At 47.8% G+C, this 21,289-nt stretch overlaps 1 long non-coding RNA gene across 1 annotated transcript in view; it reads left to right on the top strand.

Moving 5' to 3' along the window:
- LOC144120787 (uncharacterized) overlaps positions 1–21,289 on the top strand; it is a 189,859-nt gene that overhangs the window by 147,127 nt on the left and 21,443 nt on the right. Inside the window, exons 2-3 of the long non-coding RNA XR_013312485.1 lie at positions 18,414–18,520; positions 18,700–18,806. This is a non-coding gene — a long non-coding RNA (uncharacterized LOC144120787). The remainder of the gene's footprint in view (positions 1–18,413; positions 18,521–18,699; positions 18,807–21,289) is intronic.

The raw sequence follows: 21,289 nt of genomic DNA, 5'->3' as shown, positions 1-21,289 counted from the left end.
ATGCAAATTTGTACACACGTTCGCACTCCAGTGCGCAGACGCTCACATAAGCTATGCTCACATCTACACTCGCACAACAGAGCGTGCACATAGAGACAATACACACTCAGACATACATGCTCTTGCACAGAGGCCGCACGGACAGTGCACACTCCAACACACATAAAACGAACACATGTGCACACACGCACGCAGAGGCCTCGCATAAACGAGCAAATGCCAACATCATGCACACAGGCGCAACAAGCACATGTAAACATGGATCATGCACAAAAGCGTGCACACATATACTAAGAACACAAATGCATACAAGAACATGTACACATACTGCACATTAACACTGACGCGCACTTAGACGGCGGTCACATGCACACACACATACCTGCCCTACAACCCTGCATTCAATACACCGACTATGTACCGCCTTTACCTAAAGTAGCCATGCGACGATGCTTGCTTCTTCACTGTATAGCGGAACCCTCACGACACCCCCAAAAACGAAATCGTGTCTGAAGGTGAGGACCAGGGTTCTCTTTACCTTATATTTAGAGTTTAAGGGGTAGCATAAGTGCTCAATACATGGTTAAGAAACAAACCCCTTTGATTGGTTACTTTTGGCAATCAGAGTACATACATCAGTACGAACAGGCCCTGGACACACGCGCAATCTATATGCGCACACAGGCCATCCATAAACACATCGACGCGCGCGCGCACACGCACACAGAGACGCAGACCATGTGTACACGTGCACAAAGACTACGCAAACATGTATACCATGGACACATGCGCATGCACGCACACTTACATACTAGCATAAACATGCCCACAACCCACATATGCGCGCACATACTATGAAAAAACGCACACAGGTCATGTGCACACGTGAGCACCCATGCGCTCGCTACACGTACTATGCGCACAAGCGGAAGCAGAAAGGAAGTAAAGAAACAAAGAATCCTGTCAAATCAAACCTTTATGTCACCTCTGAGGCAGAAATGGAATGGCGGGGGAAAAGCCGCCTAAGTGCCGCTCAAGACATTACTCATTCACAGCATCGTTCGACAAGCAGGCGCGGCAAGCCATGCAGGAAGATTACGCAATACCTTTAATGTAACGATGCAGTACACACATCAGGAGGCGGGATGGAAAGAGCAGAAAGGACTTGACATCCGGGAGAGCACATAGCTATGAAAAAAAAAGAGGAATAGCGAAGGGATATCAGGAGGAATTGATGAAAGAAAAGAAAAATCTGGAGACATAGTTATATATGCACCTGAGAGGTTCGATGCCCCTATCCTGATGATTGTTGCCTGCGGTAGTGCGCGCAGATGCAACAATTTCAAGAGAAGCTGCCGGTACGTGTACGCCTTCAAGCGTACGCGAAAACATATCGCATGCGCTATGTTTCATTGTGATTGCGACAAATCAAGATTTCAGCCTCCGTATTGCGCGCATCGATAGCTTGACTGCTCTAAAGATCAGGCTTTCGTGCGCATGACTGCCAGATGTGCTGACGAATCTTTATCGACTTAGGCAATGGCGTTCGCAAGCGTCATGCCCGGTGGCAGTCATTGTTGTCACACGTCACGTCATTGTTGTCACAGTGACACAATGGGCACAAGCTTTCCCCTGGCCTGGTGTGCGGCTTCTGCAGGGTGAAATGCTTGGGGAAATGGGTCTCTGACCCCACCTTGAGAAGAAAATACCTTGTGTCACGGCGCTCTTTGGCCACAGATGCCCTTGCGCCATAAAAAAATCAAAGTCACTATCATCAACGCGTCCAACGCTGCTCATAGAAACGTTGTCCACTGCAACAGACATAATTCCAAATTTCACACGCTTGCGATCCGCATGAGGTGGTTCCTCAGTTTTTCATTCTAGACTGTCTTTTCCCGTTGCGCCTTTAATGGGTTTGGCGCAATGATTTCAGCAGATACATACGTGCAACAAAAACTACTTTCACAGGGTTTTCTCTAGTTATCAGTATGTTCAGTACCGCATCGATGGCTGCCACAAGTCAGTAGTGGCCTTGTCCATAAAAAAACTTTACTAAAGCATAACAAGCCAGCAACGTATGTTACAAAGCTCAAAATTACGAACTACAAAAAGCCAGTCATCGATTCCTGTCATGGCGCAAGGGCGCGCTCTTCCTTGTGCAGGGAATGAATTAACCAAAAGTTTCAGGACAGCAAGAAGTTGTGGATGGAGGGATAAAAGAACCAATCAGCTACCAATCAGCGCGCACTAAAACAAGGAGGAATGAAGCGGCACAGATGGGCTCTGAAGTGACATTGACACGTCAGCGCCTGTCTGCGTGACTTCATGTTCCACCTTTGCGCTGTTTTAGTGCGTGCTCATGCCAAACCATCAAGCTCGCGACCAAGCTTCAAGTGCCCCACGTACGGGTCACTGGTCTGTCCGGGAACGTTGAGGCTGGAGTTAAGCATCGTATGGCGGTCATCCACGAAAGGTGTGTATGGGGGTTTAGCCTCCCGAAGCGACTCAGGCTATGACGGACGCCGTAGTGAAGGGCTCCGGAAATTTCGACCGCCTGGGGTTCTTTAACGTGCACTGACATCGCACTGTACACGAGGCTCAAGAACTTCGCCTCCTTCGAAATTCGGCTGCTGCGGCCGGTGATCGAACCGGCGCCTTTCGGGTCAGCAGCCGAGCGCCATAACCACTGAGCCACCGCGGCGGGTCCCACCACGAAAGGTGCGGTGTCTCATTCAGAGTGGTTATTTCAACATACTGTGCTGCAAAAGGGGAAAGGAAAGAGAAAAAAAGTGACATCGACTACTTCGAAGGCCGAACTTTTGTTGAGATTCAATTCAATTCAATTCAATTTATTTCAACACTACAATGTTGAGGACAGCGAAACAAAAAGCCTTTTGTGGCTTGACAAGGTCCGCAGCCCCTTTTAACAAGCAGTGACAGAGCATAGGGTTAGGTATTACATATTAAGCTAGAATTACCTAAGTCCCAATAACACGAAGAGACTTTTGACTCATTAAATTGTTAACCGTGAAAATGCTCGGTCGATGCCGGCAGGGCGACCTCCATAACTGAAAGTAGAGATCTTCATGGGAAATCCCACACGAGACCGTGACGTCGCAAAAGCACTCGTCTTGAAGTCCAAAAGTGGTATCAGCCCGTTTCTTCTCCGCATCTTCCAGCTCATTTGCATTGTTTATAGAAGCTAAGGAGGGGGGGGGGGGGGGGGGAGGGGGGGAGAACAAACTCGAGGATAGACATCTGCGATAAAAAAAAAAAGCTGTCCCAGTTAGGCTCACTCAGTTAGCACCCTGAAATTCTGCTTAGACATCTCGGTGTACGTGATCGTGCGACCAATGATTCCGGATTTTGAGACCGAGCACGTAGCAATCGAAATGCGCCACTCGGAATTCAATTCCGGTACTCGAGTTTTATTTCTCACGCCCAGATACTGCTGCCCTGTTACTCCCCCACCCTCTTTCCAAAGTACGCGGACAGAGATAGCCGTATCCGTATCTCCGGTCGAGTCATGAACGATATCCCGAGTAATCCAGATCCGCGGCGGCTTCCCTCACTCCATGCTGCGTCCTCCGCTATCTCCGAGAGAGTCCAGTATATGCGTTTACTTGTCCCGCGAAGCGACTCGGCCGGTCCTGGGGAAAATCGCGAAAACGGTGCCACTTTCACCCGCGAATCCCAGGAGGAGGAACGCCGCCGCATCCTCCTGCGCGATGCCGAGCGGATGAATTCGCACACAGCGCGCGCCTCTCGCCCAGGAGAAGAAAACGCCATCTCCCAACGCCCATAGCAACAGGATCCCTGCCGAGAAGCTGCTGCTTCGGCTGCTACGCTGCCGAAACCGGCAGATAAAGAGCTGAGGCTCTTCGGCGCACACAGCTGCCGTGCCGTGGTGCGTGCGAAGCGTAGTACGCCCCCCTCTCCCTCATCGTTCCGCGGCGGTGTCTTCTTGTTTCCAATCGTATCCTGCCCTCGGCCGCCGCCGGAGCATTGTCCCGTGCTCGGCCTGTTGCGGAGGCCCGTGGCACGTCGGTGTGGGCCACGCGGTCGTGGACACTGCGCACGCTGGAATGATGCTTCACTGCTGCCGGGGTAGACCTTGGAATCACATCTGCGCACTTCTGTCCTTTGTCGTCGTTATTCTTTTGATTTAACACGCGCACTGATGATCCATAACATCACACACATTAAAGCGTGTTCTGTCGTTATAATTGAACATGGGCTAGCAGTCTTACCAAGGGTCCACGACCATTGTGGTCACCTACCGTGGCCAAATAAATCGTGACTGAATCGACCGAGGCGGTGTTGTAATCTAGCGGTTGAAGGATCAGATGTAGCTCAATGAATGGAGCCTGACCGCTCTAAGTTCATTACCGGCGACGTAGCCCTGCTTGGAGAACACATATACCGTATGTACACTCCTCGCCGCAGTCACACATCTGCTTTTATTGATAGCCCAGTCACTAAAACCACCTCCTTGGTTTTTATGGTTGTTTGCTGCTATATATATATATATACATATATATATATATATATATATATATATATATATATATATATATATATATATATATATATATATATATATATATATATATATATATATATATATATATATATATATATGTGTGTGTGTGTGTGTGTGTGTGTGTGTGTGTGTGTGTGTGTGTGTGTGTGTGTGTGTGTGTGTGTGTGTGTGTGTGTGTGTGTGTGTGTGTGTGTGTGTGTGTGTGTGTGTGCGTTGTAAAACAGACAATTGGGGTTTGATGCCCCAGCGGCCAGTGCCGCCGAAGGAGAGAAAGCCGAAGAAGACGAAGCTGACGAAGTTCAGTTTTGGCGCTCACGAACGCTTGGCTACGGAGCGCGCTGTGTTAACAGAGATTTTGGCTGTCCACATTCCTTGTTTGATTTGCGTCTTTACAATATATATACAGAGAGAGAGAGAGAAGTAAAATGGACGCCGAGGGCAATGTATTTTAAATCGATAAAGCTTGGTGCGTATTACCTCCCGAACGTTTTCTTTTCTTTTTTTATTGCAAGGAAAGAGAAAATGGATGATTACTTATATTGCAGGTAATTTTACTAAAAAGGTAAACAAAGACGTCAGCGATGGGGGTTGTAATTTTTAGTAGAGCACATTGCATGTTGCATGTAGTACATAGAAGGGCCACTACCCGACCCTTCGCAGGTATCCGTTCCTACAGTGCATGCATGGCATTATACGAAATTCCTAGTTTATATGCACTTCCAAGATACAAATTTCAAGTACAAATAAATTCACTTAGGACGCATTGGCAACGCACTTCTCGCCGCAAAGGTAATATCTTCCTCACTGAATCAGTGAGGAGCATGTCACCATTATACGCTGTCACCGTTGCCGGCGACCAATACGTATCGGCGCAGAGGAGAGGCGAAGCAATGGCAGCCAAATACCATAGCAGCAAATGCTACTCTAATAAGATTGTGGTTGATGCGTTAATCATGAGCTAGACATAACGGCTGAAAATGTCTCAGTGCTGAGGAAGTCATATTCTTGAATTTTTGGAATTTTATATCTCACAGCATTTTCAAAGCCCGGAAAGGGTTTCCAGGCTTGAAGCTTTGAGTCGAAGCTTGACACAGCTCACAAAATATTTTTGAGGAAATGTCTTGAAAGTATAAAATAAAACAGGAAATAAATAAGCGTTGTTCTCCCGAGGAATGTGAGCAATTGTTGATTGATTGAAAATGTTGTGCAGAGTAAATATGGCCCTATTACTGGCCTATGAGTCTTGGAGAATTAACAATTCATAAAGCTTGGCAACGTTGTAAACAAGAAAAGAAACATACGTATAAGATAAGGTAACTTCATGAACTGAATTAAAATCAAAGAGAAACAAACACGCCAACACCACTAACTGCAGGCTGATAACTGTTGTCGGAGCTCTTTGAATCAGAACTGTTCTGCGCGCCGATACTGATTAAGAATGTTAATAACATTGTGTTGCCCAGACTGACCCTTGTAGTTAGCACGAATAACAAGCATATCTGCAGGCTGTTCGCCCCCTTGTAGAAAGATTTTAGCGCGAATTACGAACCTCCCAATAATATTGTTCGCGGGTGAATCTCTTTTCTTTTTCCTTCTGTTTCGCGAGCAGCAAAAGGCCACAACGATACTGCACGCTACAAGTTCGGCGTGTTTTGAATCTCTGAGCTCCCGTTTCCTTTTACACTTCGTTTAATCGTGGTTAACGGCGAGAGCGAGCAGTCACCGCGACTATCGTTCGGCCTTGAACTCACCGTCGGAGATTAGAAGGGAGGAGAAAAAAAAAAGGATCGCAATTCAACGCGAAACGGTGTGTGAAGATTGAGCGAGCAGGCAGACTGGGGGGAGGCTGCGACACACGACTCTGCTGACACGCTGGACACACAACTCCTTTCGTTTGACGCGGCTGCCCTGACGTCATTCAGGGCCTCATTAGGAATGCGATGCAGGCCTCTCGCTTTTGTTTTACTCTTGAGAGATGGCGATGAGAAAGGATAGCAGCCACGAGGCGGGAGACAGCAGAGCGTAGAGGGAGCATGTTGCGCGTTACAGTTCAGTTCGGACGGTGCCGGACCACTAGCGATGCTGTGTGCTCGGCGAAGTTCGCAGCGGTCGCTTAAAAAACACTAGGGCGCAGAGCGGTAGCGGTTCTTTAAACCCAGAACGGTCGCGGTACAAATCGCATAACATTACCAAACTTTCGTGGCAGGGCAACGTCAGTTCCGCTAAGCCTAGCGGCCTATCACGTTCTGTCTTGCAGCTACTGCGATCATTCTCTCTCTTTATTACGTCACGAATGATGTCAACGCGCTATTTTTGAAAATTCGAGGCTAGCACCACGTAGTGGTAGCCAAGGGAACTAATAATAGTTTTTTTTTTGGGGGGGGGAGGAAATGGTGCGGTATCTGTCTCATATATCGTTGGACACCTGAACCGCGCCGTAAGGGAATGGATAAAGGAGGGAATGAAAGAAGAAAGGAAGAAAGAGGTGCCGTAGTGGAGGGCTCCGGAATAATTTCGACCCTCTGGGGATCTTTAACGTGCGCTGACATCGCACAGCACACGATCGCCTTAGCGCCTCTCTCGAATTCCTGCTAATGATAAAGGACCCGCCGCGGTGGCTCAGTGGTTAGGGCGCTCGACTACTGATCCGGAGTTCCCGGGTTCGAACCCGACCGCGGCGGCTGCGTTTTTATGGAGGAAAAACGCTAAAGCGCCCGTGTGCTGTGCGATGTCAGTGCACGTTAAAGATCCCCAGCTGGTCGAAATTATTCCGGAGCCCTCCACTACGGCACCTCTTCTTCCTTTCTTCTTTCACTCCCTCCTTTATCCCTTCCCTTACGGCGCGGTTCAGGTGTCCAACGATATATGAGACAGCTACTGCGCCATTTCCTTTCCCCCAAAACGAATTATTATTATTATTATTATTATTATTATTATTATTATTATTATTATTATTATTATTATTATTATTATTATTATTATTATTATTATTATTATTATTATTATTATTATTATTATTATTAATGATAAAGGCCAGTAATGTTGGAAGCTCTGCGTAACTTCGGGCAGCATGCATGTATGCATGGAGCAAAATGAAACGACGGTCGATATGCGTAGTTAACCTGAATGCGAATTAGGTGTGCTAGCAGTTCGGTTTTCACTTCGGTTATGGTGTTCAGACCCAGTGTTCACTGATGGCAGTTGGTTGGATAACGATAATGGGTTAATGACCATATATGCCGAAGGTCATTCTCTCCTTTGCGTTGACAGATCACTGAGAGTCATCATACCAGTCCTGGCGCAGTGGCGCAGCGGTTCATGTAAGTTACAGTGGAAAAACGCTTCCGGTTTGTCCGTGATGATTTTGACTTGGATGCTGATGAACAACCAACTCAAACTCGAACACCGAGTTTAGGTCAAACTTCTTACGAGTCTGAACAGGACAACCAAAACAGAAATTCATTTTCTTTGGTATACTCGCGATAATGAAGCCTTCTCTGCGACTGAAATAAGTTGCGATAGCTCGGTGACAAGCAATCATCGCGAGATCGGACATCTCGGCTACAACAGTCAAGCGCGCACGCGCTCCGAAGCTGGAAATTGTTGGCGACTTTAAACAGAGGCGCGTTGGCGTAACAAGAGCAGAATGCGCGTAGAGACTCTTCGATAAAGCAGCACTCTATAGGTATACTTTTCACACGGGAAACTTTAGAGGGAAAGGCTGCAATCAAGGCAGTCAGGTTCTTTCATGGTCATGGACTGACGGGTTGTTCGAACTTGACTATGCAGAAGTATTGTAACTTATGCTTTGCCTTGTCTGTGACCGCGCTTGACGGCAGCACTTCCTCGTCCCGTACTAAGAAGTCATACGGCGACTATTTTATAAACAGTACTAATCTGCGTCTTTTGTTTCTTTGAAATGTGCCAGCTGCTGCAGACCTGTGCGATTCCTAATGGACGGTACGAAGCGGCAAGCGGACCTCGCATTCATACTTATCAACCAGCGCTATTTCTCCAGTCTGAAGAGAAAAAGAAACCGCGTTCGGTTTGCGGCGTCCAGCGCTTCAATCTGTATCCCTCTACATACAGAGTACGGCGTATTGTTTCTGTGCTCTCCTTTCTAAACTCCGTGACCGGGTGTATAGAGTGCTTTTTTGCACAATTCGTATGCATCGCTATAAGATTGTTCTCGGCATTGCATATAGCGCCAATTTTAGTCAGCTGAATGCTTTCTTGTAACATTTCGCTTTAATAATAACACGCATCTACCCAGGAAAAAAAAGTAATTCTCCTTCAGAGATGTTTACGGTAAAACTCAGCGTTATTCGATTGTTAATCTGCTTTTTGTCGACCCAACACCCTGTTTAACTTCATCGCCAGTGATTAGTTGTTCAGCTTGCGATGTTAACTTGTCTTGAAGAACCGCTGTAACTTTCTTTGACCACTTGGATTTCAAAGCTGGGCATCGCTTAATATTAATAATAATTGGTTTTGGGGGAAAGGAAATGGCGCAGTATGTCTCATATATCGTTGTACACCTGAACCGCGCTGTAAGGAGAGGGATAAAGGAGGAGGTGAAAGAAGAAAGGAAGAGAGGGGTGCCGTAGTGAAGGTCTCCGGAATAATTTCGACCAACTGGGGATCTTTAACGTGCACTGACATAGCATAGCACACGGGCGCCTTAGCGTTTTTCCTCCATAAAAACGCAGCCGCCGCGGTCGGAAGGCATCGCTTTCCAAGTTTATTTATTTATTTTATGTCCTTTTTTTTACGTCAGCGGATCATGCTGAACACCAGGTGCTTTGTGGGCGTTCAAAACAGGATGCGGTTACGTGGGGAAAAAAAAAGATGGCTGTGGTTTAGCTCTGGTTAAACCTGGAGTGACGCGATAGCTACAGCTGGCCTAGTGGAACTCGCTCAGTCGAATTGCAGTGAGTCTTTCGCCGCTCCGTTTCGCTGGGCGTTCGTCTTCACCTTCGTCCCCGGACGTGCAAGCAAAAAAAAAAAAAGACAGCGCAAGGTAAGATGTGGCCCAACATTATCGAATCGACGTCACCTATACTGCTTCCTGATTCCTTTTCGAACCCTAGCGCAGACTTCACTTATTGTGGGAACTGCGAAACGCGCAGCACTTCCGCATTCGCTCTCTTGCGCACTTGCCCCCGCAATCGCTCGCTGGCGTCACGTCTTGGCGATGTTACGCCACCGGCCACAGCAGTGTGAACATGGAAAAGTGAGAAACTTTAATGAGGCCTTGAAAAGGTCACACCCAATAATATCAGGTTTTCCACTTATCGATGCGGCGAGAAAGCTAGTCTGAGAAGGCCTCAGGCACGGACAACAAAATAAATAAGGTAAAAAGAGAGCAGCTTGTCCATAGGAGGCGGAAGCTGGAATAAGCAGCGTGTTATGCATGGAAATCGCAACGGGTGGCGGCACATCGTTGTTTTCATCAACTGATACGAACATCAGACAGCTCCGCTGTTCGATTTCCGGCTTGAACAGGATTTCATAGTATTTTTTTTGCATTTTTACCTGTATGCTTGCGGGGCAGACAAGCCACGAAGGGAGTCCAGCATTACCCTGCCCCCTGTGCCTGCCGCCCGCTCCCTGCCGCCGCCGCTCCTCCACGCTTTGGAGGAAAATGGTCTATAGACAGTCTATAGACAGTGGTCTATAGACAAAAATGGTCTATAGACAGTCTATAGACTCTATTGCATTCCTATAGATCTTTGTTTTTGACTTCATAATCTATAGACTGTCTATATACTGTCTATACGATTTGTATTGCATGTAGACTTCTCTAGCATTTGTCTATAGGCAGTCTATAGACTTTATAGACAGAAGCCTATGGACAGTCTATAGACTTTTTAAAGAAATTTTGAAAGCGTGTTCCGCAGGGGATCACAAATGCCCAACATCCTACATTTGTCCATAGGCAGTCTATAGACTGTAGAAAGAAGTCTATGGACAGTCTATAGACTTTCTAAAGAAATGTTTGGAACCGTGTCCGCAGGGGACTCTATTGCATTCCTATAGATATTTCTTTTTGACTATTCATGATTTACAGACTGTCTATACGATTTGTATTGCATGTAGACTGTTCTCTAGCATTTGTCTATAGGCAGTCTACAGACTTTATAGAAAGAAGTCTATGGACAGTCTATAGACTTTCTAAAGAAATTTTTGTAAGCGTGGCCCGCAGGAGATCACAAATGCCCAACATCCTACATTTGTCCATAGGCAGTCTAGAGACTTCATAGAAAGAACTCTATGGACAGTCTATAGACTTTCTAAAGAAATCTTTGTAAGCGTGTCCCGCAGGGGATCGCAAATGCCCAACATCTTACAAGCAGCTTCTCCGACAACTGCGCGCTATGACTTTGGGAAAGCTGGCTCGCACTCCCAGCAAACCATCTGGAGTTTGTCGGTGGTGCAACGTCTTTTACCGACGCTCGCAATCCCCCATGCCCTGCACTTCTTTATCCTGGCAGATTAGGTGTAGACGCACCGCTCGAGCTCTGGACCAGGGTACTTATGTTACAAATAAAAACTTTCCCTCTCTTTGGCGGTTTCTACGAATAAATTCGTTGACCGTGCTTACCGGAGGTTATTCATGTTTTTGCGACAGTATAACAAACTGCGGGGCTCTGCTAAAGGCCGGCTTAAACATGACTGAAGCGAAATACCCTATTGAAAAATGTGTACAGGTTTGAATAGGAGACAAGTAGGATTATGACACATTTCGTATAACAGTATAGGATGAAGCTTCCAAAGCGATTCAGCCTTTGAGTGACTCCTAAGTGGAGGGCTCCGTATAACTACCATTACCCGTGATTAATTACCGTGCACCTACATCACACAGTGCATGCAAGTCGTGGGTTCGAACCCGCCCACTACGGTAGCACTTCGATGGAGGAAAAATGTGAAAATTCCGTGTACTGTGCATTGTTAGTGCCCGTTTAGAACCCCAGGTGGTCGAAATTATCCGGAGCCCTCCACTACGGCGTCCCTCATAGATTGAGCCGCTTTGGGACGTCCATCCTATAAAGCCAAACCAAATGTGCCATAATCCTATTTGCTGACCCGTTCAAACCTGTATACATTTTTCAGTAGGGTAGGAACACCCAAATTTAAACCTCAGTGCTTGAAACAGGAAGGCGAAGCGCTGATAATTAGAGAGATTGCGCTATAAGACACCTTCTCCAAATGTGATCCACTCTGTAACGCAAAATAGGCTAGAGAGCGTGTAGCTATGCGGAGTAGTGTAGCGCAGTGAGATGTTCCGATCAACCGCGTCGGCGGCGAGCGCTCCTCGCGTGATTTTTTCTGCGGTGGTTCCTTCATGTCAGAGCCTCAATTCAATGTGGTTACCGTAATTGTTCAGTCTGGAGACACCATTTTGTTTGACAAGGATTGCGTAGGCCAGGGGTGAGGACACGCAGCTTCTAATTTATGCCTGAAGCGGGACTTATGTGCCTGGCAGCTTTGTCGGACGACCTCGTACTCTTGGCCGCCCGGAATGTTGGGCTTTCAGCACAGTAAATGTGCCCTTTAAACGCTCAGTCTTTGAAACTGAATGGCTAAACTGTCGTCATTCTAAACGACCAAGATGGACATCGAGGCATGCTAAGCCCAGTGCTAGGCATGAGCTGCGCTGTCGTTGCTGTTTTGTTTCAGCGGCGCCTGTCGGGCCGCTGCAGTCTATCGCGCCTCGGTCATGCACTCTGTGTAGCTGCGCCCGGCAGAAGATACACTGAGCAGATACACGAAGGGATGCCGCGCTCGTGACACGGACACAGTGTGACAGCTATGACGTCAAACTGTGAAACGGGAGAATGTTACACATCTCTGTTAGACATCTTCGCATGGGACGAAGATGGTCTTCAAGAGGGCGCCGGCACCAAACGACTCTCGACAAATAAGTGCGGCATCACAATAGCATGCAAGGGGCCGGTGGTGTCAGAGGCACGACCTTTTTTTTTTTTCAAGCTTCGGCGGCTTATTTTTTGGTGGTATCACTTTGTTTTTCTTCGTTTTCGTGCCCTGTCCTACGCGGTAATTTCAGCCCTGTTTTTTCGTAGTCGGATGAGAGTGAAAATGGGCGGTGTTTGTGTGACGGCAAGTTTGCTGTGAATGCTCCTGGGCATGTTGCAAGTACGAACGCCTTTATTCCAACGTCAGTGTGATGTTAGGGGTGGACTCAAAGTCAAAGACTACCGTGACAAACAAGTGCGTTTAAAATAACAAGGTAAGTTACAGCAGCAACGTACAGACGGAAAAAGGTGACACGCTAGGCATACACAACTGCAAAACTGCCCTTTCTAGAAACAAATTATCACATGCTAAGAGAAGTAACGAAGAGGTTAAACTTCTCTTTGAGAGGAACACCCTAGTAAAGATCACAAAAGCACTCACCTGATCTGGTTTATCGCTTCGTGTTTTATTATCTAATGTGAGAAGGGCCAGCATTGTTCGTCTTTCTTCAAAACGATAGATTGAGGTCAGGCATTCCTTGTAGGGCCGCTTTCGTGGCGAAATAAGTCCTGCTACGCATTAGTCCAGAGTTCCGTCACCCATGTAGTGTGCAGAATATTAGCACGTGTGCAGTCCGTCATTGGTGGTCATCATCTGCAGTAGCTTGCCTGGACATTCGAGGGGAGAAGAAATCAACACCCTCGACCCTCTCGTTTCTTTCTTCATCACCATCATCATTTATTATCCCTTAAGGGCCCTGGGTTGGGCATTAATAGGGGGGGGGGGGGCGGGGGGGGGTGTAAAAAGTACAGTATTCTCGTGGTCACATATCGTGGTCTTATCGCGACAAATAACTGAAGCGATAATTTAGGATGGTGCGTTAATTTTATTTTGAACTTATGGAACTGTTGTCCGCTTGCACGGACGAAAAAATGCGCAGCTCTTACCCAAACACTAGTAGATGCCCTCCCACGATGAAAGTAGGCAGTCAAGGTGTTCGACGTCATCGACCTCCACTTGGATGGCTCGATTCACGATGTTGGCATCTAACTTCGGCTGGTGACACCGGCCATCTGCTAACCGACTGGAGTGGACAGAGGCGTCAGCCAGTCATCAGTCATTCGCGAAGCAAAGTCGGGAGCGCAATCAACGAATCGCTTGGCTGACCGACACGAAGTGTTTGATCATACGGTTTGATGCCTCCGTCCTGCGGGCATTGCCCCCCCCCCCCCCCCCCCTCTCCTCATGCCTTGCGAGACTTAGCGCGCGATTGCACTGAGGAAAGGGGGGAGGGATGGAACAAACCCATTGTTACGAAGACAGAAGAAACGCCAGCAGGACTGTCTGTCTCTCCTCTTTCCCACGTGACCGTACCGCGCTCGTAGCGTCGTGATGCGCACACGCTAAGCGACCAGTCGCCGTCGTCTCCGGCTTCGGCGCGTTTGCAAGAAGGGAAAGGAGATACGAGGAACGGGTGAAGGGCTCTTTTCACGCTTAACGGCCTCTGTGGGAGATGCGCGGAACGCTAAGGGTCCAACGTATGGCCATGCGAGGCGGCGTTCCGTCTGAAGGCGCCAAGGGGGGTTCCTCAGGCGGAGAACGCTTTCCGCTGCTTAAATACTGCCCGTGACACCCTCTTCCGATGACAGTGCAGTTCCTTTGTGTCCGAGGCATTGTTTCTCCTTTCGGCACTGCGAATGCGTCGGAAGCTGTACGGGCCAGGCCCGGTGCACTCCGGACAATTATCGGTCAGCCACGCGTCGGTGTCTTCTCTTTCCTTTGTCCTTTTTTTTTTATTTCACGAAGGCATGCCAGACCGCATAATCATCACTCTTGAGCAGAAACCAGCGAATGGTTTACTTCCAACAACGACGCAACAAAAGCTATTGCGACTCCTGTGAAACCATGCAGGATGGTGACGAGCGGTTGAAAGCAGCGCGGGAATGGACCGGGAACGGAGTCTGACCGGCTCGCGAGTAACCACAGCCTCCTCTTTGACTACGGAGAATGCATTCGGCCACCGAGGCCTGAGAAATGGTCGATTGTGGCGACTAGTAACAATGCGAAAGGCAGCGTGGGTATGGAAGGCATACTTAGCTGATGGAAAGCGCATCCCTGCGAGCAGGCCGGGCACTTTGTTGCTTTAGTAAGTGGGTGCGGAGAAGAAGCGGCTGCACACGGCGAAAGCATTGTGCTTCTGAGTGCCAGGGCACCCACGCGTACGAGCTGTTAGGGCACCTTTATTACCCACGTTCACTCTCTCCCTTTTCCTGCAACTTCCTTTTCTCTTTAGCCAGTGTGAAGCATAAAGCCGGACGCATGCCTCCATGGTCGATGTCCATTGCACTTTTCAAGCGTGTAAAAGCTTTTCTATTTCTGTTTCTAGAACAGAGCGTACGTAGAAACAAAAAAAAAAACGTACTTATTCTTCAGAAGTTCTTCCGTTTATAATGAGCGACTGAAGAAAAATAGAAACAAGACATGAGAGGTCAGTAAATGGAACAGTATAAAGAACGTTGTGACAATACCTTTTGCTCAAGGAATAAGTAATAAGAAGCGCGTGCAACCATTGCTTCCAGCTCAGTAAAACAGTTGCCGAGAACGCGGGCCATGAAAACCTTTTCACACATTGCGTGCACAGGTCGTAGATTTTTCTTCTGCCCACTCTGGTGTTTTTCTGTCAGAGTGTGAGTGATAATCCGCGTTAGATGTCAGACAAGCTTGTAATTTGTTAGTTGCTAGCAAACAATTTCTTATCCGCAAAGAAAAACAGGACAATGAGTGCCGGTGTATGTTGTACGCAGTCCAATACACATGAAGATCGAAGAAAAATCTCACCGGCTATGTTCAGTTGGTATTTAATTGAAATAGTCTTTATTTTTCCTTGAAGGTACCCAAGGAAGGCTACAGAAGCAAAATTCTGTATTCCTGCCTGACTGGGGCTTCTGTACCCATTAGTCTTAATACGGAAAACACAAAAACATTTTAGCGGTCCCACGTGTATGTTCACACAGACACAACAAAGAAACACAAGTAGTAATTTATGCAACATACCACAAGATGAGAAGATCATTCCGGAATCTCAAAAAATGGAGGAGGAGAATTAATAGTTATTTTCCTAACTGAATAAAAGCACTGTTATATTATGCTCATATTATATCGCTCTGCCTTGCGAGTTGCGACTGTGCCTGACAGGCCGGAAATGCTCATTATTTCGGCCCTGTGTATTGTAGCTCTTTAAAAGCGGCTTATCAGCAAGTGGTCGTAATTCTTAGCTTAATGATCCCTGAGCTCTCGGGATTCCCCCACCACATTTGCATGCAGAATATCGACGAAAGTATTTATGTGTTCATTATGCGGCGGCAGGCGCTTCTTGGGGCCCGCAGTCGTTTCGTGCGTTGCCCACCGACTTCCCAGAAGTCGATGAGCAATGCAAAAGCTGTGCCATCGAATTTCGCTTTGTGCATTGTTTTCCAACGCTTGTTGTTGTTTTGCAGGGACGCGGGTGTTTGTCCGAATCCCGGACACGAATTTACGATGTAAGAAAGCGTATAAAAAAGACGTCGTGCCATCTCCGGCGTTGTGCGCAGTTTTAGACGGCCGCGGCCACCGGTCACGTAGCCTGAGACAGAGAGGCCGGCTCTGTGCCCGTGAGAATAGCCCGCGGCGTTGACGTCATCGCGTGAATGCTCGAGTTTTTCCATGGCTGCACCACCGTGCCTTGATCAAGACCAGACCCTGCTACCCCCTCGTGCTATCGCGTGGTGGCTTTCCCGTCGAGTGTGCACGTACAACTTGGTGTGTTGGGAGCCCACGCCAGCCCCCACACAGACCGTGTGTACCAGTGCATGCGGTGGTGCTGGGAAGAGCAAGTGCACACACACTCAGACACGATACAGGCCATCGAGAAACAGGGGACGCAGACATCACTCGGTTCAAGGGAAGCCACAGGTGGACAACGTTATGTTTTTGTTATGTTTGAACGGGCCTTTGAAGTTAAGCCGTGTTGGTAGGCTTCCCCGATAAAGGTTAACTCGATGACTCACCGTGCATAGAGGCATACATTAACCTCTAGCGACCTCCTCGCCAGGACGTTTTCGGTGGCGGCACGTTGCGTAATCAAAAAGAGTAATGCTGCAGAAACCGCAGTCGGGTGCTATAGGGGAGGTTGTGTGGATGTCGCACCTGTTACGTTTCGGCAAGAATGGAGTCGTTTTCTTCGGAACTCGCAACTATATCTGTCAGTGAAGGCGGCTTTCTCCTTTGGATGTTCAGAAACGTCATATCGCGCCGTCTGTCGGGTGTTCCTTGCCCAGTGTTTCCGGTCACTGATAACATACTGCATGTAAAATGCACTCACATCATGCTGCAGAATGACGCAGCTGAGGCCGATTTGTGAACAGTGAAAGAAGACAAAAAGAAGACTCGGCAAACATAATCTGGTGCTACTAGACGCTGTCTTTGACAGTCTTTGCCCAGCACTGCACCTGGACAAGGATCAAGAAAAGGAAATTTTGTAAGCGGCAGACTCTCTGCGGCGATACTTGCTTACGCCACCGGAATGAATATTTTTCTTTTAATGGAACTCACAACTGAGAAAAGCCTGCCGCGGTGGCTCAGTGGTTACAGCGTTCGGGTGCTGACCCGAAAGACGCGGGTTCGATCCCGGCCGCGGCGGTTGAATTTCGATGGAGGCGAAATTCTAGAGGCCCGTGTGCTGTGCGATGTCGGTGCACGTTAAAGAACCCCAGGTGGTCTAAATTTCCGGAGCCCTTCACTACGGCGTCTCATAGCCTGAGTCGCTTTGGGACGTTAAACCACCATAAACCAAAACAACTGAGAAAAGGGTGCTTTAAGGTTAGGCATGCGTATAATCGGATCGAGCCTTCATTATTTATTTATTTATTTATTTATTTATTTATTTATTTATTTATTTATTTATTTATTTATTTATTTATTTCCTTATGATGACATCAAAATGATTCTCCGCACAGAAAGTAGGAAAATATTCCCACGGCCCAACTAGTGCTGTTAAGTCCGGCCTTTATTGGTACAGAACAGACGATGTCTACGGAAAGCAACGACTGCTTTATTTATATATATCGGCTAAAGATAATGAACCATAAGAAGGAAGGTCATGAATGAAGAAATACCAGTAAATTACCTGGCATCTTTGTGGCATCAAAGGTGGCATCTTTTTCTCCACATTCCGGCCCTAGCCGCAACGGCCAAACAGCATCCAAGCTTGCTTCGATCGTTCGCTTATTAATTCGTGAACAGCTAAGGTCGAGAACTAAGAAAAGAAACACCCCATTACTTAGTTAAAGAAAAAAACGGATAAATTGCGGAAATTAGCAACACCCGCTGTTAAGGTTGTCTTCAAAATACCGTAGCTGTTCCCAGCCGGGAGCGTAAACACAGAGCGCTCGAAAAGCATCGGCGGGCATCGTTGAACAACTGTGTAGGAGGAATGTTTTTGAATGAAACACATTCGCCATTCAGGCGCCGCGAAGTGGAAAACAATTCTGCTGCATGGATGGCTCTCGCTTCAGGGAATCCCCGCCGCGAGCCGCGCACTGCGCGTCGTGCGACGATGAAGATGTGGCTGGACGTGAGCGGCATGCACCTGCCCGTGCTTCGCTCGCAGTGAAGAAGCTCTGCACTGCGCACGGCGTGGGCGCTCCGAGAAGCGAAGTCCCTTTCCGTTCGACCTTGGACGACATATTCGCGATCGGCTTGTAACAAGCGCCGCTTATGCCGTCATTACACAACAGATACTACTTCGCTTGGACGTATATTTCTGCTTCCAAAGCAAGTGTTTACACTTGCTTTAGAAACACTTGCTTCACAAGTGTTTACAGAAGTATTGGACGTATTTCTTTTTACCCTTCAGGTCCCTACGCTGCACGACTATATGCGACCTCACACTGTTTGTAACAGCCTGTAACGAGACCTCACGCCTTGGAGCGTATGTCCGGCGTCATGAAGAAAGACAGCACTGTAAGTAACATTCCCTGAGTGAAAGTAATTGCGCGACTGCGTAGACTGGTGTGCGTATCATAGAAGCGACATACGCTACATGTATTTCTGCTTCCAAAGCAAGTGTTTGCACTTGTTTTAGAAACACTTGCTTTACAAGTGTTTACAGATGTATTGGACGTATTTCTTTTACCCTTCAGGTCCCTACGCGGCACGACCATATGCGGCCTGACACGGTTTGTAACGGCTTGTAACAAGATCTCACGCTTTCGAGCGTGTGTCCGGCGTGATGAAGAAGGACAGCACTGTAAGTAACATTCGCTTGGTGAAAGTAATTGCGCGACTGCGCAGACTGGTGTGCACATCATAGAAGCGACATACGCCTATCGTTGCTCCGCGTACTGCTTTTTCGAGCCCTGAGCTTCTTCCTGTTGTTCGACACAACAAGGGCCCGACAACAACAGTGGAGCGAAGCCGGCCTGTCAGGCTTCTGCAAAGCTTGTTTTCAACGGACGATGATGCGCATAATGGCAGTTGCACAAGTTGGCACCAACGCCACTGCAAAGACGATCGAATGAGGTGAGGTATAGCTTCGTCTTCACGGCCGCGCGGTGCGATGTCTTGAGACCTGCATATGAATTAAAGTCCTGGAAGAGGTGGCTTTGCGCCTTGACGGCTTTGGATTGAGCGAGAGATATCAGCTACGATGGACACAAGCTTGTGACGTCACAGAAAGTGGCCACGGCGGCCTTTGAAGCGCTACCTATTACAATGCGATGCGAAAAGGGCGCTTAGATGCAATTCCTGTGCAGCCAGAGAGCTTTATTATCAAACCGTAACTTCTTTCCAAGAGAAATGAGTTTCCCGCCCCCCTTGTTGTCCTGATGCTCAGCAGGAAGAAACGTGCAGGATACTTTTACTGTCGTTGCTTACCTCTGGACAGATTGGTTTTCGTGCACTTTGGCACAAATATTGACGCACGAACGCTTTCCCAGACATTTGTCGTTTCACAGAAGGCGTTCTTGGTGGATTCACCCTGCCCTGCATGCCCAAATTGCCACGAGCCTTATGCTAACCTGGAACATTCCCTATTCTCCTACCCCGTTGCCACTGAATGCCCCCATTACCATACCCCTGTCCGCCAACGTAGACGGCCTGGCTAGCCTCGGACCAGCTGACGTACTAGATGGATTTGATGACCCTGCTGCAGGATATTCTCGAGGCTCAGTGCTGCGTCGTAATAAATTTGTTTCCCCCTCTCTCCTCTACATGCCCAGACCAAATGAGCATTAGCTACCTGTGCAGTTCTACTCCGTTACCCTGCCCAGTTTCACTCACTGATGCCTACAGTGTGTAGTTACGTTCAGGAATGCCTACCCTTTCCGGTTCGACTCGTTATCGCCTACCTTGATCTTTTCGACACAGAAACACCTACCCTGTGCGGTTCGACTGAGTAGACTCTCTTGTGCAATGCGACTCTTTGTTGCCATGTACAGATCGATTCATTATTTTCTATCATGCTCAGTTTGCCTCAGTATTGCCTGCCCTGTGCCGTTTGAGACAGTACTGTCCACTCTTTGCAGTTCAACTGATTATTACCTACCTTGTGCAGTTCGACTGATTATTATCTGCGTGAACAATTTGACTGAGTACTGAGTATTGGCTACAATGTGCAATTCGAATGTGTGCCATCTTGCACAGTTCATTCACTACTGCCTACACCATGCAGCTTGACTCAGTATTGCCGACCGTGTGCAGTTCGACACAGTGTTAATCATACTGTACAGTCATAGTGAGCGAAAACTATTTCACGAGGTCAAACCGGATCATAAGTTTGTGTGAAGCTTGACCTTGAGAGTGACCTTTGGCAAACCATAAATAAATATTGCCGCGACTAGGATTCAAGTCCGCGGCGGCGCGAACAGATCAGCTTTCGCTATGCACTGCGCGAGAGCACTATGCTACGCCGCAGCCGATCATGCATCGTGTTAAACTGCAACACTCTCTCGCACTGTTCATTTCACATCTTCTTCGTCAACTAATACTACCATCAAACTAATATTCGCGCTTTGAGCTTTGTGGCGGAAGTGACAGATAGATGTGTGCTGCATGCGTTGGCGTGGACAACGTTGTGGCAGAGACAAGACACCAGAGCAATACGCGTTGGCGTTGACAAAACTGCTGCAGAAACGCGGAATTGGAGCGTAGGCCGCCGGCGTGCATTGGGAAAATTGGCATTGGGGATGAAAAAGTTGAAGACGCGCAAAACTCGCTCCCTGGGTCAGTGGACACCTCAATCAGGCTTTCAGGTACGTGGAGGTAGTGTCCACATGCAATAAACTCTGCTTTCGCATACTATTTGGCCGCCGGCGTGCACTGGGAAAATTGGCATTGGCGATGAAAAAGGTGAAGACGCGCAAAACTCGCTCCCTGGGTCAGTGGACACCTCAATCACGCTTTCAGGTACGTGGAGGTAGTGTCCACCTGCAACAAACTCTGCTTTCGCATACTTTTTTTCATGTTTAGCAAAGATAAACCGCCAGACAACTTTTTAAAGTCGTATTTCTTATCTCAAGGCATGAAAAAGGGAATTATTGCATGAATTGAAACAGATTCGCACATATGATGGTGCTCTGAAGAGACAGATACTGCGTTTGCTTCGTTAAAGCAACATAGGACGAAGCACTCTCCTTTGAGAGACCCGCTGCAGTCAGATGCCGAGTCTTGATCGCTTTCTGTGCCGTGTTCCGACTCCGTCTTATAGCCACCCTGTGCTGTTTCACTGGTGAC

The sequence above is a fragment of the Amblyomma americanum genome, chromosome 2, assembly GCF_052857255.1.
Source record: "Amblyomma americanum isolate KBUSLIRL-KWMA chromosome 2, ASM5285725v1, whole genome shotgun sequence".
Classification (NCBI taxonomy): domain Eukaryota; kingdom Metazoa; phylum Arthropoda; class Arachnida; order Ixodida; family Ixodidae; genus Amblyomma; species Amblyomma americanum.
The sequence above is the reverse complement of the archived record's forward strand: the minus strand, read 5'-3'. Positions and strand labels throughout refer to the sequence as shown.